The sequence below is a fragment of the Falco punctatus genome (assembly GCF_963210335.1).
Source record: "Falco punctatus genome assembly, chromosome: 6".
NCBI classification, from domain to species: domain Eukaryota; kingdom Metazoa; phylum Chordata; class Aves; order Falconiformes; family Falconidae; genus Falco; species Falco punctatus.
The window spans coordinates 51,219,560-51,232,003 of record NC_137585.1 but is presented as its reverse complement, the minus strand read 5'-3'; the positions used below and the strand labels follow the sequence as shown (position 1 = coordinate 51,232,003).

Here is a 12,444-nt window from a genome sequence, read left to right as displayed (position 1 = left end):
GGCATGAAAATACAGTGTGTAAGAACATGACAGGCTACGTGAAAATCAAGAGTGCCTTTCCAGTTGCATTCCAAAAAATAACAACACAGATTTCACAAATATTCATGCTAAGCCTAAATTGAATCTTTTTCCTTATAGGAAAAGGATGGAATAAGCCTGTAAATTCAGTGCTGTCACCTACTGCCTCACCTCCTGGAAGCAACATCAGAAACTTGTTTATATGAAGGAACAACATGATGGGAAAGTTGCTAGAATCAATCCTTGCAGGTCAGGGAAGTCTGTGGAAATCTTTTCATTGACTTCAGGGAGTAACCCCTATAATTAAGCATATTTTCAAAACCAGAAAACAGAGTGCCCTGAGCACAGACTGTTTTGTATGAATACAAAAAATGTGTTTTGAAACTTGCCTCCTTATGAAGTACTGCTATGGAAAAACGCAACCGAGCATGGTTAACATTTCAGTTGTTTGCCATTTTATTTCTTTTTCTTTTATTCACAACCAATTAGTTGTTTCATCTTGTTGAACCACTTTGTATGTGTGAAGATACAAAGCCTTTGTATTGTGGAACACCAGAATTATTCAAGGGACACGGTGTAGGAAGAAAACAAGAAAAAAAAAAAAGAGTATCTATTAATATTGCTATATTGCTTGTTTATTACAGCACGATCCTTGAAGGATACAGTGTACTAAACTGAACAGTACAGATCTGTGTAAATGTCAGATGCCCGGGGGGGGGGGGGGGGGGGGGGGGGGAGTGGAGAACAAAAAAAAACACCAACAAAATCAAACCCAAATCACAGCTAAAGACCTAAACGCCAACCTTCTTGGACTTCTAAGTATCACTTTGCAAACTTATAAATGGTTTGAATAACAATGTCTCCCTTTAGGTAGTCACTTCAAAATTACTTCACTCTATAACCAGCTTTGTATTTGTAAACCTGCAAGGAATCCTGTACCCATTAAATCAAAAGAATAGCAGAACCTCTCAGCAGATTCAGACATGTTTGATAAATAATAAAAATGAATAATGTCTCATTATGCATAAATTACATATGAAAAGGTGAAAAAACACATATAGGGAGTTAAAAAGTTGCCACAAGGAAGTGTCAGCCCTTTGAAAACTTTAGGAATAAAGTGATTTAAAGCAAGGGTCATTGGCCCAGCAGCCTAAAAAAATATCACTCTGGGGAGATTAAACCACCTTTAGAGCCACAGGGATGCCCAAAGCTCTTTTATGTTCTCCTTTCCGTTAACGGGAGCAAAAGTTTTAGCATTTCCTTATGTGTATGAACCATCTTTAAGCCCGAATGGGGCTGGAGATAAACAACTGTATGTCCTGACATCTTTGGCAGCTGCCGGACACCGGGAGTTACCGGACACCCCCCTGAAGAGGCAGCTCTCCGGGGGACGCTTTACAGCCCAAGCAGCCCCTGCGTGCAGCAGCAGCGGGGCTACACCGCTCACCCACAGCCCGCTCCTCACCACGGCCCCGCCACAAACGCGGGTGCCGCGCAAACCGCCCCGCACGCCCATCGCAACCTGTTAAAGCCCCCCGCCCCCCTGCCCGCGGCGCAGCCCCGCGTTATCCCGCGCAGCGCCGCCACCGCCCCGCCGGGGCACACGGCCACGGGCCCCCGCAGCGCCGCCGGGCCGGGGCCGCCCCACTCACCGGGCGCGGTGCTGCTGCGGCGCGGCTCGGCGCCTGCCGCGGTGCGGCTCTCAGCCGCGGGCGGCCCCGCTCCGCTCCGCTGCGCTGCGCTGCGCTGCGCTGCGCTGCGCGCCGGCAGCTGCCCGCGGCCGGCAGGGCCCCCCCAGCCCCTGGGGCGCTGACAGCGGCGCTGGCGCTGCCGCGGGTCCCGCCCCCCGGCCGCCGCGGGGAGGGAGCGGCTGCGGCGGCGGCGGCGGCGGCGGCGGTGGCGGTGGCGGTGCCCCTCCTCTCCGCTCCGCTCTCGGGCGCGGGCGAGCGCCGGGGGAGGGAGCGCGGCCGCGCCGGCCCCGGCAGTGCCGCAGCCGCGGCGGCAACGGGCGGCGCCCGCTGCGGCAGGGTCCCGGCGCCCGCGCCTGTCCCTGCCTGTCCCTGCCTGTCCCTGCCTGTCCCTCCCCCGCAGCCTGCCAGCCAGGGCCGAGGCGTGCGCGGTATTCCCGCCGGTGTCTTGATCCGCCCTGGGAAACGGTGGCCTGCGAGCCGCGGGGGCTAATCCAGCCGGGGGAGGTGAACGAGGCCGGAGCAACACTCAATTCCCACCGCTCGGACTTCAGCACTAATTAGCTGTAGAAAATTACAAATACGTAAAACACGGGTCCAAATCTAGAGATGAATTACCCCAAAGCAAAAGCACAGGGTTGGCAATAACGGCCGGATCCCTGGGGAAGACTTAGGAAAACCCTCATGTTGGGGGGGGCGGGGGGGGGCAGGGAGGGCAGTACCCGTTTGCTTACATGGGCGGCGGCTATGGCAGGGGTCTCTGGGGGTGCACACACAGTCGGTGTTGTCGCTGTGTCGGGCAAAACGCCTCTGGGCAGCCTGACAGAGTTGTTGACATTGCATTTCATCCGAATTGTCAACCAAAGCCTTTTTATGTGGGATGTGGTCCCTAGTGCCCGTGTGCTGGTATTGCTGACATCCCAGGAAAATGTTTACAGGATGCTCTTAGCATTGCATTATCACTGGGTCTTAATGCAATATGTACTAGTTCTGGTCAGTGCCCAAGACAGGCAAAACCAACCTGAAGCTGCTGGACACAGCCTCGGTGTACTGTTGTGAAGTCAGGTAACTCCATTGGAGCGGATCATCAAATTTAGAACATGGATATACATTTGGCTGCTTCAGACCAAGGTACGGAGGAACGTGGCTGAGGTCCACTGAAGAATGTGGAAGGGTCTTTAGGTGAGCCATGCTCTGAAAGACCAACACTACCAGAGCAAGCATAAGATGAAGACTTGTGAATCCCTTTGGTACTTACAGGAATATAGTTGTATATATTTTTGTAAATAAACATAACTGTATTGAAGGTACCTGACATAGTCACCACATTATATTCCTTGGTGGAATAACTGATGAGACCCTCAATTCTAGGCAGAAAGATGCAATGTTCAATATTTAACAGTAGGCCCCCCTTCCCAAGCTATCTGAACAGCGAATAGAAAACTAAAATATTCAGAGACAAAAAATCACCATGTGCAACGAAAGACCACAAAAATACAGCATACAGTACTGCCTGTTCATGCAACAGCTCTGTGTGCGCTGCCACGCTCGCAGGACTCCGTCTCCTTCTGTTCAACAAATGAGAAGCCCCAGAGGAGGCAGCACCTACCACAAAGGAAATCACACTCTTCATGCACCTACACACCAAAACAAAGTTCTCTTCAGCTCAGGTGGAAACCCATGCTACAACTACAAAGCATTCATGAATATTTTTTCAAATAGTAAATCAGTGAACAAGTTTTTGAAGTCAATCAAATGAAAATCATCTACGTCTCTATTAAAGTAACCAAAAGCATAAGCGCACCATACTCCTCCCCTAAATTTCACACTGCAATAGCTTTCTTAGAGGAAGCTTATTTTTCCAAAAAAATGTAATATTTCACTCGTATATTAAAAAAAAAGCTGGAGCACTCCTATTCATTTTTTTTTAAATCAACCAATCAAGATTCAGTTGAATAAATACATACCTGAATAGCAACACTTAACAAATAATCTAAGTAGACAAGACTCAGGCCCACTCACTGAAAAACAGGAACTGTCAGCAACAGAAGAGTATAAACAAACTCTTATCTACAAAATTGTCAGCAAGTGAAAAGGCCGGCGGTAAAACCAGTAAGTTGAACCTAAAAAGCAGGTTGAATCAGGACAATGAGTCATCTTGAATGCTAGTTTCGATACTTGTGAATGAAACTACTTTAGCAGCACTCCTACTACAAAACAGCACTTGTGTAAAGGCTATTGTTTTACACTGTTTCCAGCAGAGACCTGTGAATACTGAACCAATTGTATATAGGTCTTTCTGCAGTACTAGTTTCTGGTGTCATTTTACACTCAAAATATGAGGAATCAGCCTTCTGCACATTAGTCTGTAACTGGAAAGTTCTCTCACAAGATTCTGTTGCCTCAGACACCTCTGTCTGGTGCAGGAACATGAGTCGAGCTACAGTATGTTCCAAAATAATGAAGCTGTACCAAGAGACAGGTTTCTTTGCTTTTCTATGCCAAAGCAAAAGTGCTACTTTTGTCAGTGAAAAAGCTGCAGGTCCAAACTAAAAAGACTCATGCAATGACTATTAAAAAACTAAAAAGAAGATGCAATTTATTATAAAATCCTGTGTATCCAGGACTGAAAGGTAATTCTGGAGATTAGGAAAAAAAATGCTATAGCTTCATCTGAGAAAGCACTCTGATACCCCATGTTAACTATAACAACTATGCGCTTGGCTGCTTGATCCACAGAACTGTGGGTCACTTAACACTGATGGAATTTCACAGAATCACAACATAGTTGAGGCTGGAAGGGACCTCTGGAGATCCTCTAGCCCAGCCCTCTGCTCAGAGCAGGGTTGTGTCCAGTTGGGTTTTAAGCATATCCAAGGCTGCAAGACTTCACAGCCCCTCTGGGCCACCTGTTCCAATGTTCAACCACCCTCACAGGAGAAAGGATTTTTAAGTTAAATGGAACTTTCTGTATTTCAGTCTGTGCCCACTGCCTCTCATCCTTTCGCTGGATAGCACACTGGGAAAAGACTGGCTTAATTTTCACTCCTCCTATCAGGCTTTTAGGCACATCGATAAGATCCTCTCCCTTGAGTCTCCTCTTCTCAAGGTTAAACAGTCCCAGCTCTCTCAGCCTGTCCTCCCACTCCTTTCAGCTGTGGTCGCACAAATGCCTCTTCCCTGGCTTGCTGCTTGGAAAAAGTACTTCTTCATTCCCCCAAACCTCGAAACCCCATTACTCGGGGACTGTGCTCCTAATGTATTTTTCTTCCATCCCGCTGCTGTGAGTTGACCCTGGCCAGCAGTTAAGCACCCACACAGCTGCTAGCATGCTCCCCCTGCCTCCTCCCCCAGTGGCACAGGGGAAAGAATAAGAGAAAAAGAGAGAAAACTTGTGGGCTGAGATAAAGATAGTTTAATAAGTGAAGGAAAAAAGGGATCATTAATAAAATGTCATAAGTGAGCATTAAAAAGAAGTGCTGCTAAGGCAATCACTCACCAAGTCCCACAAGCAGACCAATGCCTGGCGAGTCTCTGCCTCTGATAGCCAGCTTTGAAGCCAGCCCTCATCCCACCCTTTTGCTCTATCAGTTTTATTGCGGAGCATGACATCATATGGCATGGAGTATCCCTTTGGTCAGCTGGGGTCAGCTGTCCTGTGTCCCCTCCCAAATTCTTGCCTATCCCCACCCTATTTTGCTGGAGTGGGATTGTGGGCAGAGTGGGAAAGAGACTCAGCCTTGATGCTGTGCAAGCACTGCTCAGCAATAGCTGAAACATTGGCATATTTTCAACACTGTTTTAGCTACAAACCCAAAACACAGCACAACATCACTGCTGTGAAGAAAGTTAACTTAATCCCAGTACACCTGCAAAAAACATCCTTGGAACAAAAAGACTCCCCCCTTTCAAATTTCACAGTCACAGTTGTGGCAACCCATCTCAATCATACCACTTAAGATCTACTCATTATCTGCCTCCCCAACCAATTTCTTACTGTCTAGAAGACTAGAAAGCAGCACATTAAAAAATGAAGCAAACGGAGAAAAAACAAAAGCTGACAACAGTTAGTGTATAACTGAAGAGTTATATAATTTAAGAACTTAGAATAAAGAAAAAATATATATGCCATGGAAAGTAAGAATGTTAAGTTAACCAGAGATAATGATATTGCAAATACTAGTACTGCTTTACTACTAGACGTGAAAAACAGTATTCTCTAAAAGAATGTGGAAGAGCAGAACATATTTGGAAAACCTAAACAGTGTTTTCACATTATGTAACATTGAAATATTTTCCAATAAATCAATAATAGGAAAAGATAGTAAAGAGCAGCAACACAAACTTTTACTTTTAAATGGCAGGTTGAAGAGTTATTAGAAAAAAAAATGAAAGAAATGATAGACAGCAATATTAATAACAAGATTTGTTTCCTAACAACTTCTGAAATGCTGAGGAAATTTCATAGAACTGGAAGAAAGTTAATGTGGTAACAATATTTAAAGGGTAAACAGCATAATTATAGGCTTCCCAGGCTGACAGCAAGCATGGGCAAAAATATGGGAAAGGCAGGTTCAGCTCTCAATTAATGGAAGTGAAAGGGAGAACCAGAACAGCCAAATGGAAAGCAGTGGTGCAGGCTGTGCAGCCATGTAATCCCCACTCCCTACACACACACACACACACACGTACATGCACACGTGCGCGCGTGCACACACTCACACACACATACACACACACTCACGCACACTGTAAGTCAGGGTAGTCACCAGGTTTTGTGGTGATTTTGTCCTAACTAATGCCTCTGTTTCTGCAAGAACAACCGGCAGTAATATGAGCCCAGAGAACAACTCTGAAAAACTGTTCTGATGTCACTAATAGGATATTATGCATTTTTTTGGTTAGGTCAGTACCAATATATACATACCTGAACTCTTCAAGGTATTTATGTGATCAGATACCTACTGACATTTCAATGAAAGAATGAGGATGAGACAAAATCAACATTACATGCAATACGCGGATGAACTACTGGGCTTCCAAGTCATGAGAAAGGGCCTTATTTCTGATTCTACTCAACATTTTGCATCAATGAAACAAGAAAGAGATTGCAAATTATCTGAGATGAAGGAAAATAAAAGTAATGGCAAAAGGACACATTTCTGTTACTAAACCTCTGGACTCTGACTTATTGGCTACAACCTAAAACATTTCAAACACAATGTAAATGTGAATAGCAGCAAATTATATCTGCTGTTTCTGTAAGGCAGGAAAAAAAAAGCAGAAAAAAAAAAAAAAGCTTGGCTATAGCTTTTAACAAATATAAATGATGTCCTAGCTACAAATGTTAGTGGAATCTTGGGGTGTGGGTGATTAATATGTACTTTTTTATCTTTGTCAAGCAAGTTTTAGTTTACCAAGGTGAAGTTAAGGGATGGTTTCATCATTGTTGATAGGTTAAATCACCAAAATAAAATTTTGAGCAAAATTTAATACCTGTATCTAATTTTGCAATACCAGTGGAACTGGGGACAAAAAGGAGAATCAACTTTAAGTGACCTTTTACATACCATGAAACAGAACTTCAGTCCTGGAGTCAAATGATACAGGGCTCATCAAGGTTAAAGCAGAAGTTGTACTGGAAGTTTTGAAGATTATAGTCAAATGATAAACAAAACTTACATTTGAACGAAGTACTTCTGTTTATCCAGACCAAATTTACTGCAAGCAAATGTGATCTTCTTCACATAACCTACACTGATTTCAAACAGGCAGCCAGCACACCCCTAGCCCAGAAAAAATCACTTAAGAACTGTCTAGTGAGGTGAATTTACACCACTAATTACATACCTTTTAAGCGCATCTGCTGGCCATATGGATGTGTTCAACTAATAGAACAACATGTGACTTCTTTACTAGGAAAATAAAGGAATAATCAGCTTGCAGCTACTTTGATATTTGCATATACAGAATTAGAGAAAACACAAATTAAGAAAAAGTGGAATCTGTGTTCAGCCTTCCCAGGGATACTGCTTAACCACCCTGTCCAAGTTTATTGCAATGGTAAAAGAAGACTTCAGAAAGGTAGAATTAAAGCTGGAAGACAAAAGGTCCGAAAAATAGTAAGTGGTAACAGAAGGTCTTTGGGAAAAGAAAATATGCTCTAATGTTGCTGAACTTTAGTAAGAAAAATATAACATCACATGTTTTATTTAGTATGAGCTTTATATTCTTTTTATATAAGCAGGCCTCAGATTACTATCTGACAAGAAAATAATTTAAGCTTTGATATCTTATTCAATACTAAAGAATAAAAATATTAAAAATAATAAGGGGTAATTTCTTAACTTCATAAAAAAATAGGATAAAAAAAAGTCTCGTGTTTTCAACTACTATATCTCATGATGTTCTTCCAAAGTGCAATGAACAACTGTACTTTGTATAAGTACAATATAACACATTGTTGCTGTAAAAGAAATGTCTGAAGGCTTCACTGTGTTGTCATATAAATTCCCTCTGTCTTGATCATATTTCTATTAGAACTAAAATAGGCACAGCATGACAAAAATTTTGCATCTTGACAAAAGTACCGATTTAAGCTCAAGCAGTGTGATAACTCAAACAACCAAATGACTTTATTTTCAAATCTCTGCATACTTGGAATCGGAGTACATTATCTAACACAACAAAAAGTCTGAGAGCTGATCATGCACTGTCACATACAGCTGACTGGATCGGGGGAACAGGAACACAGCCAGGGCAGGGAGTACTATGAGGCACTGCCAGCTGCACTGGGTGTCTTGGTAGAGGCTATGGCAAACCAGGCACTGCACTAATACAACTGAGGAGCAAATCCATCCCTGCCGAAGCAGATGCATACAGGGATCTTGTGCAAAGCATGGCTTGTCCAGGCAGTGGCTCAAACCCCAGGGATACAAGTGGACTACACTTACCGACAACTTCAATGTGACTGTCCAAATGGCAGCACTTGGTGAATCAGAACTATCATCTCACTTGAAAACAACCAAAAGTACCAATATGAAGTATGTGAGAACTCATCGTAGTCTACAAATAGTAAGAGAATCATATACACACTGCTGTGCCTAGAGAGTGAAGTTTCTTGCTGTCAGATTTTTAGTTCTGGACAAGTGATGAGAAGACCAAGTTTTGTGACCTTTCTTTAAAGCCTCTTCTCATCGTACATAGGGATATGCACTATCTGTTACGCAAATAAACATTTTTTCAGTAGCCAAAGAATAGCCTGTGACAAATGTCCATTATTTTTAGCTCACACTAATGCACTGTGAAAAAGCATAGTTACACAAAAAAAAATTACAATGGTAAATCTAATAATTTATTTAGCAGCTGGAACTCCATTGAAAAGGGATAGGCACTTTGAATAAGTGCCCGAGGGAACAAGTAAGAATGTACCATGCAGTCAAAATGTCCTTTGTTTGTATATTGCATTTCCTTTTGTTTATAAGAAGAGCAGTGAGTGCACTATAGTCTTTTGGAACTGAAATGAAGTACTGGAGAGCTTCAGCTTATGCTGAGACATAGCATGCATCTGAGTTTATGTGTGCCTCTGAGGGTCTTATTCTGCTGGAAACTAAGTGCAAGACCTGAGCACTAACAAAGTTTTAAATGCTAGAAGGGAACAATGCAACTACTTCAGGTTTCACTGCAAGCCCTTCTCTTACCCTTCTTGCACATTTTTGTCTATTTAAACAGTAAGCACTGCAGAGTAAGGATCTATGTTGGTTTTATTCTGTCACATGTCAGAATGCTTTCTGCAAACAATGAGTAATAAAATCCCTAACTGGCCTCACGGAGCCCTTTTGGGATAAAACTTCCCATGTTTTCTTGCTACTATTTTTTAATAGTAATTTATGGGTAGAAACTGGGCGTTGCTTGTGAATAACTCAGGAGAAAAGACTATCTGACTGAATTCCTCTCCTGCAAGTGGGACCCCATGAGTAGGAAGAATCCTTTGTCCCAGGTGCTCCCATTCTTTCACTCCAGCCTCAACATCTCTCAGAAGATCTTAGCTGTCCTCATGATGCCTACATCAAAATGTGGAATTATCTAACAACAGTTTGAACTTTTTCTTAATTTCTTTGGAAATTTGGGTAAAATCACAAAAAAGCACTTGAGAGACATACAAGAGGCCATTAGAGGGAACCTGTTATTTGATAGATAAGGAATCGGTTGGATGGTTGCATCCAGAGAGTGGTGGTCAGTGGGTCAATATCTGCATGGAGATCAGTGATGAGTGGTGTCCCTCAGGGGTTCGTATTGGGACCAGTACAGTTTAATATCTTCATCAATGACATAGACAGTGGAATCAAGTGCACCCTCAGCAACTTTGCAGACACCACCAAACTGAGTGGTGCAGTTGACATGCCTGAGGGACAGGATGCCGTCCAGAGGGACCTGGAAAAGCTTAAGAAGTGGGCCCACGTAAACCTCATGAGGTTCAACAATGCCAAGTGCTTGCACCTGGGTCAGGGCAACCTCTGGTATCAATACAGGCTGGGGGATGAAGGGATTGGAAGCATCCCTGCCGAGAAGGACTTGGGAGTACTGGTGGATGAAACACTGGACATGAGCCAACAATGTGCACTTGCAGCCCAGAAAGCCAACCCTATCCTGGGCTGCATAAAAAGAAGCATGGCCAGTAGGTTGAGGGAGGCAATTCTGCCCTTCTGCTCCATTCTGGTGAGACCCCACCTGGAGTACTTTGTTCGACTTTGGAGTCCTCGGTACAGGAAAGATGTGGACCTATTGGATCAGGTCCAGAGGAGGGACACAACAATGATCAGAGGGATGGAACACCTCTCCTATGAGGAAAGCACGAGAGAATGGTGGTTGTTCAGCCCGGAGAAGAAAAGGCTCTGGCAAGACCTTAGTGCAACCTTTCAGTACTTAAAGGCAGATTATAAGAAAGATGGGGATAGACTTTTTCGCAGAGCCTGTTGCAACAGGACAAGGGGTAATGGTTTCAAACTAAAAAAGGGTAGATTCAGACTAGATATAAGGAACAAATTTGTTACAATGAGTGTGGTGAAACACTGGAACAGGCTGCCCAGAGAGATGGTAGATGCCTCATCCCTGGAAACATTCAAGGTCAGGCTGGACGGGGCTCTGAGCAACCAGATCTAGTTGAAGATGTCCCTGCTCACTGCAGAGGGGGTGACTTTTAAAGATCCCTTCCAACCCAAACTATTCTATGATTCTATTAGGTCTAATATGTTCACAGCCATACATGCCATGGAGAAATGGGCAGGAACCAGGGATCTCAGGAATGATAGACAAAATGTCAAAAGAAAATATAATACAAAAGACTGAAATTTTCAAATATTGATACTCCTAGGCTACAAGGTAAACAGTCTTAGCAAGGCCCAGAGGCTGTGCAGTGCTCTGTTTGAGAGAGGAAGTGACTTAGGACTTTGTGCCTTCAGCACAGAGTATAAACAATGCCTTGGCCAGAGTAGCATTTGCTTCATCTGGCATTAGTTTGTACTAAGTGTACCTCACCAGGAGAGGAACCACCATCTCTGTAATAATGGCAAACAAGATAAACAATTGCCATAATCAGCATAGTGCTGAAGTTTGAGCTGAAAGTGTTTCACAATGACTCAATGCATTCATCTAAAGTAAATACTAAGAAAAAGTGGAAATAGATATGAAAGGAATGTTGCCCAGCATCTCTCTTCTGAATTCAACAGGAAAATTACTGGATTCGTGCTAGTGCTACACCAGTTTATCATCCTAGATCATCTGCCGTTAGAAGCCATTCACATACTCCCTACTAGTAGAATCCTGTCTGTATCAAAGCCAGTGAGAGAATCCTTAATGATTTCAGTAAGGTCATGATATCATCCAGGTAATACTAGGAAAAACAGAAGTATAATCTCTAATTTTTGTAATATGCATTTTCACATAATCATTGCACCTGCCTTTTTATTATTTTTAAAATATTTTTAATAACAGGAATATTTGAGTGAGGAAATCTTAGAGAAAATGACTACTTTCCAGAGTATGGAAAACCACCTACCAGCGCATTAGATCATGTCAACTTCAAATACTGCTTTATGTTCAGACATAACTATTGGGCAGACAGGCCACCCACCTGCAGGAGACAATTATCAATCTTGGCAGATAAGGTCTACTCTAAATCTAGACAGTATTGTGTTTGGTGGCTCTCTGCCAGGACTCACTAGCTTTCTAAAAGGGGTCCTTCCACAGTCACCATGGGCTGGGCTGTCAGTATGATCATCCAAATGGGACTGAAACAGTCCCAGGCACATTTTCCTTCCCATCAAGAAACAACTGGCAAATCCAATGGAGTTGAAATTGACATGAAAATATGAAAGTAGAGGTTTTTAAGACATCGAATGTACCCAGTCTCTTAAAAAATAAATGGATATTGGAACAATTTTTCTAGATTGAGATCCAAAGGAAGATTTTACATGAACACAAATTGCAGCTCATGTTTGCCTTGGAGTTTTTTCCAATACAAGGTGTTCATTTAAGTGAAGCTTCTTGGTGGCAAGAAGACTTCATTCCTGTTGAATGAAGATAATAATATGGCTTCAGTTACTGCTTTATCATCTTTGATCTGGGCTACAGCAGTGTAATACACCTTGCTTTAAGTAATAAATACATCTCTTTAGCCACTCACCTACTGGAGCAGATCATGTCCTGCATCTGTTTTCTGTGCAGTCTTCCCCTAGAA

The 12,444-nt window shown here is 43.1% G+C and overlaps 1 protein-coding gene and 1 long non-coding RNA gene across 4 annotated transcripts in view; one reads left to right on the top strand and one right to left on the bottom strand.

Annotated features, from left to right (window-relative positions):
• LOC308065402 overlaps window positions 1-12,444 on the top strand; it is a 220,065-nt gene that overhangs the window by 173,964 nt on the left and 33,657 nt on the right. The window lies entirely within an intron of this gene.
• Window positions 1-12,444, bottom strand: part of TMEM117 (transmembrane protein 117) — a 234,682-nt gene that overhangs the window by 218,372 nt on the left and 3,866 nt on the right. The window contains exon 1 of one of the 3 annotated variants that reach the window (XM_080391330.1): window positions 1,671-10,884. The exons of the other annotated variants lie outside the window; for them this stretch is intronic. The gene's annotated coding sequence lies outside the window, so the exon portion shown is untranslated. Of the gene's footprint in view, window positions 1-1,670; window positions 10,885-12,444 lie in introns of those variants that run through there. 3 annotated transcript variants of the gene reach the window in all.